The sequence below is a fragment of the Octopus bimaculoides genome, chromosome 5 (assembly GCF_001194135.2).
Source record: "Octopus bimaculoides isolate UCB-OBI-ISO-001 chromosome 5, ASM119413v2, whole genome shotgun sequence".
Taxonomy (NCBI): Eukaryota; Metazoa; Mollusca; class Cephalopoda; order Octopoda; family Octopodidae; genus Octopus; species Octopus bimaculoides.
The window spans coordinates 135469-141483 of record NC_068985.1 but is presented as its reverse complement, the minus strand read 5'-3'; positions in this window follow the sequence as shown (position 1 = coordinate 141483).

Sequence of the window (6015 nt, the reverse complement as noted above, 5' to 3'; positions counted from 1 at the left end):
CCGATAAGCATTTCGCCCGGCGTGCTGACGGTTCTTAATGTTTTATTATCCACTAGCAGAGGCACCCGGCGTTGCCCGGGAATGAAATTGTTGCTTATATACTGGAAGAAAAAAAGCAAAATATGCTGTATAGAAATTTGAGGACGTTCTGTAGATGAACTCTCAGATGAATGATAGCTGGGTGCCTCTCATGAATGGGAAAATTGAAGATGCGCCAAAAAGCCTCATTGATACTTGGAAACATTTACGAAAATTAAAATGGAGACTAAATGAAAAAAATGATTTACGTGAATATCCTCACAAGAGTAATTGAAATAAATGGCGATTGTGGAACTCCCACACGCACGCACGCACACACACACAGTATCATACATCAGATGAAATGGACGTGTGTGTGTGTGACCGAGAGAGAGAGAGAGAGAGAGAGAGAGAATGATAGAGAGAGGTTTGTTGTCGTGTATACGTACATGCATAAATATGCATACATCTTTGTGTGTGAGTGTGTGTGTGTATGTGCTTGTGTATGAGAGAGAGAGAGAGAGTAAATACTACATACACACCGCTCTCTCACTCTGTCTCACACACACACACACGCACACATACATCCAAAAATGATGGATGCATATGACAACACACCCCTTGACTCACTCACACTCTGTCTCTTACAAACGCAAACATACATAAATGTATACAAACATATTTACAAAGACACACGTGTGTATCCGCACGCGTGCGTGTGTTGCGTGTGTGTGTGTGAGAGAGAGAGGGGGTGTGAGAGAGAATATTGCGAAGAATGAATGAAATAAACATGAAATGAAAAAGTCGTATAAATAAAAGCTCTTGTACGGAATGTTTAAATTTGTGGACTTAGTCAATATTTCGAACCTTTTTAAAGAAGTGAATCATAAATATGAAGAGCCTAACATTTATCCGAGGTGAAATTATTCATGCATCACAAGTATGGAAGCATTTGTTGAAGTCGATTTCATTTGAAAAGCGAATACACAAAAATATCAAAATAGTGAGTGAAGCTTTTTGCCGTTGCTACATCAATACCGGAAGTTGACATTGCATCACAAGTATGTAAAGCATTTGGTACAAAAATGTCAAAATAGAGAGTGAAGCTTTTTGCCGTTGTTACGTCAATACCGGAAGTTGACATTAAGGAACCTTTTTAAAGAAGTGGATCATAAATATAAAGCAATATTATTTATTTTTAATTAAAAAATCGAATGAAGAGCCTAACATTTATCCGAGGTCAAATTATTCATGCATCACAAGTATGGAAGCATTTGGTCAAGTCGATTTCACGTGAAAAGCGAATACACAGACATCTCTATTTTATATATTAGAGAAGAAGAGAAGATAAGGACATACATAGAAGGGACAGCGCAATGAAATCGAATGATTTTACAAGAAATGTGATTGGGGTCCTTTTAAAAATTCTAAAAACATATATAATACGGATGATGATAGGACACAATAAGACACAACAGATGGAATGGAGGCGGGATTATAACGGACCCCACGAATCCCGCCTTACCACTGGCCTGGGTTTTAAAACCATATCGCAATCACGCGGAGCCTTTCATGCCCAACATTTGTGTGACATTCTTCCATCTTTTTCCAAAGATGTCTTCAGTCAAACATCTCCTCTCCAGCCCTATTTGCTTTTTTAGGTGGAAGATGAAAAAATTCACCAGATTAGGGCCAGCAATTAAGGTGCCTGGCCTTATTCCTTTCATTCTTGTCCTCCATGTAATCCCTCTCGCAGTTGCTACTACAGAGAGAAAACAATTCTTACCTTCTTTCGTTAGGAAATCCGGTGGATTCAGTCGACAGCTGCACTCTTCCTCCGCCTGACATCAGTTGTTCGGCATAAACCCACACACCAGACACGTCCAGGCACTGAACAATAGCGTGCGGGACGGTTTCCTTGTCCCGCCCACATCTTGGACAGATCGGAGCGTCTCGGCCACCGTGCCTTGTGAGTTTATCTCGGACAGGTAAGGGCTCCGCCATGCCAAAGGGCACTGCCTTGCCAAAGACTTCTGAAAATTATCCATGGTCTTCGGCCCGAATGTACGTTGCAACAGACTGGCCAGCTGATCATCGTCAAAACTTAGGGTCTCCCCCAATGTATTATTGCATTCCGCTTCTACAAACCCTCTATAAAAGACAGTGGTGGAACCACCACCACAGGCATTGCCCGAGCGACGGAAAAGTAGGAGTGCCTTGCGACACTCCGTATACCGTGTACCCAACTTTGATCTACGATTGAACCAGGTTTCCCGTCCATCGAAACCAGTGAACCTGGGAAACATCTGTTTCGCCAGCGAAGACCACACCCGTTCACCATTCAGGTGGAGTCACGGGTGCCTCAGCCTCAGCGGATGTCTGCGCATCAATAGCCAAGGCATCCCTAGCCCACCCTTTAACGGTTGTTGACAGCAAATAGAGCGTCTCAGAAAAGAGATCGATAGAATAAGTACTAGGCTTACAAAGAATAAGTCCTGGGGTCGATTTGCTCGACTAAAGGCGGTGCTCCAGCATGGCCACAGTCAAATGACTGAAACAAGTAAAAGAGTAAAAAAGAGTAGGATTTAAGAGTATATTAGAGCCATGATAATAAACATATTATATAATTTTGTACAAAATATGGACCGGTTTTGCATTGCTCATGAAACTGAGAATTGAAAGAGAATTGCTAGGGGAGATAATTGTTCACTCACTCACTTTGCAGTATAGGGGAGGTAAATCTGAAATTTTAATTTTTTTGACGTTCTCTGCTTTATTCTGGTTTACATTTTATATTTAACTTTATTACAAATAGACGTTTTTTTTTCTTCTTTTCTACGTATTAATGTAGGCTTGCGGTATGTTAAGGTTGTCCTGGTCTTGTATATGTGTCCTATCACTCTTTGGGGGCCATTGCTGAGATATGCATCAATTGCTGTCTAACGTGATTGGCTCACGAAATGGCCGTAGATGATGTGGTTAATTTAATTGGTGACTCCTTACTCTTCAACTATTATATTCTGTGTCGACATATTTTTAGACTAGAAAAAAAAATCTTTACTCATGGATTATTACCTTTTGATGTGAGTGAAGTAAATATAACTTTTTAGTTGATTTATTCTTATCTCACTTTCTCAACTTTTTCAACATGACCTTTTTAGTATTTTAAAGTATTTTATAAATTTTTAGTCATCTTTTGATGGGACATTCCTATATGCGAAGGGCATCCAGCTGTAGAAACTTTGCCAAATCAGATTGGAGCCTGGTGTAGCCATCTGGTTCATCAGTCCTCAGTCAAATCGTCCAACCCATGCTAGCATGGAAAGCAGACGTTAAAGGACGATGATGATGATGATGATGATTTATTTTGTTAATGCCCACAGGAGGCTAAACATAGAGGGGACAAACAAGGATAGACAAAGGGATTAAGTCAATAACATCGACCCCAGTGCGTAACTGGTACTTATTTAATCGACCCCCAAAAGGATGAAAGGCAAAGTCAGCCTCAGTGGAATTTGAACTCAGAACATAACGTCATACAAAATACTGCTAAGCACTTCGCCCGGCATGCTAACATATCTGCCAGCTCACCGCCTTATTTTTATTTATATATTATGAAAGCCATGGTAATATTTATTTATATATGATGTATGTTGGAGGTTTGATACCGTATATGAAGTTGTTAACTCATTTTAATGTTTGTTCTATGACCAATGTTTAATTATCCTTGTCTCATTTATTTGAGCACTTCTTTTTTGCAGTCTTTGTCTCTTTTGAAAGAAACAATAGTTATTCCTGATGTATACATACATACATACATATATATATATATATATATATATATATATATATATATATACATACATACATATATATATATATACACACACACACACATATGTAATATTTGTAGCCACTTTAACATGGCCGTCTGTTAGAGCAGACTCTTCTGCAATTTTTTAATCCCAACAGGTCATCTCTTTTGGTTGGTTAACAATGCACAGCTGCATTCAATAAAAGTGTGAGCAAACCCCTACCATCTCCTAGCAACAGGACCAGTTGACCAGTCCTAGTGTCAGGCTATTTTTGCCACTCCCCAGTACTGGACACCGCGTCTGCTAGAGATGATAGCAGCTCGCTTCTGCATGCATTAATATATATATTTCAAGCAAATACACAATTGCTGATTTTGCAACAAGCAAAAACACTAGTTCTAAGATCCCTGAAAGAGATCAAGGCAGCAGTTGGAGTGACAAGTAATATTCATAGCTACTTTATCATGACTTCTGAAGTCCTGGAACTCACAAGCTGACCACGTCAGCTACAGATAACAGTTTAAGGCAGACAATCCCTCACACTTAAACCTTCGTCTTTCCATTCAAAAAGTGGCTATGAGGTTTTAGGCCACTGGACATTAGGGTCTGAAGAAATGACATAAAGCTAAGCGCTTTATGAATGTGAAATCCATGGTAACCCCATAGACTGGCCATAGCTATCTTTATTTAATTACTCTACTGATCTATAACTTAGGGTGTGCTTCTATTTCAAATTTATGATTGACTCAGGATATCATCATAATCATCATCATCATTTAACGTTCGCTTTCCATGCTAGCATGGGTTGGACGATTTGACTGAGGACTGGCAAACCAGATGGCTACACCAGACTCCAATCTGATCTGGCAGAGTTTCTACAGCTGGATGCCCTTCCAAGTCCACTCTGAGAGTGTAGTGGGTGCTTTTTACATGCCACCGGCACGAGGGCCAGTCCAGTGGTACTGGCAACGGCCATGTTTAAATGGTATTTTTTACATGCCACCAGTACAGGAGTCAATCCAATGTTTTGTTCACATGCCACCGGCACAAGTGCCAGTAAGGTGAAGCCGGAAACGATTGCGCTCAAATGGTGCCTTTTACGTGCCACCGGCATGGAAGTGAGACCGCTGCTCTGGCAGTGATCCTGCTTGGATGGTGCTGTTAGTGCTCCACCGGCACGGGTGCCAGTCATCAAATTTGGTTCAGTTTCAATCTCACTTGCCCCAACAGGTCTTCACAAGCTGAGTTTAGTGTCCAATACAGGAAGGTTGACATGGGTGCCAGTCATCGAATTTGGTTCAATTTCAATTTCGATTTCGATTTCACTTGCCTCAACAGGTCTTCACAAGCAGGATTTTGTGTCCAAAGAAGGAAAGGTATGCATAAGTGGGCTGGCTACACCCCTGGTAAAGGCCACGGGTTATGGTCTCATTTGTCTTGCCGGGTCTTCACAGCATATTTTCAAAGGTCTCGGTCACAAGTCATTGCCTCGGTGAGGCCTAATGTTCGGAGGTCATGCTTCACCACCTCATCCCAGGTCTTCCTGGGCCTACCTCTTCCACAGGTACCCTCAACTGCTAGGCTGTGGCACTTTTTCACACAGCTATCCTCATCCATTCTCACCAAATGACCATACCAGTGCAACAGTCTCTCATGCACACCACAACTGATGCTTCTTAGGTCCAACTTTTCTCTCAAGGTACTTACACTCTGTAGGGTATGCACACTGACACTATACATCCATCGGAGGATACTGACTTCGTTACTTGCAAGCTTACGCATGTCCTCAGCAGTCACGGCCCATGTTTCACTGCCATGTAGCATGGCTGTTCATACACATGCGTCATACAGTCTGCCTTTTACTCTGAGCGGGAGGCCCTTTGTCACTAGTCACTACCAGAGGTAAGAGCTCTCTGAACTTTGCCCAGGCTATTCTTATTCTAGCAGCTACACTTTCAGTGCACCCTCCCCCGCTACTGACTTGTTCACCTAGGTAACGGAGATATATGTGCTGTGCGTGAGAAGACCCGGCAAGCCAAGTAAGATCGTTGCCAGTGCCCCTGGACTGGCTCTTGTGCGGGTGGCACATGAGATGCACCATTTTGAGCGTGGCCGTTGCCAGTACCGCCTGACTGGCTCCCGTAGGATTTTCGAGTGAGATCGTTGCCAGTGCCCCTGGACT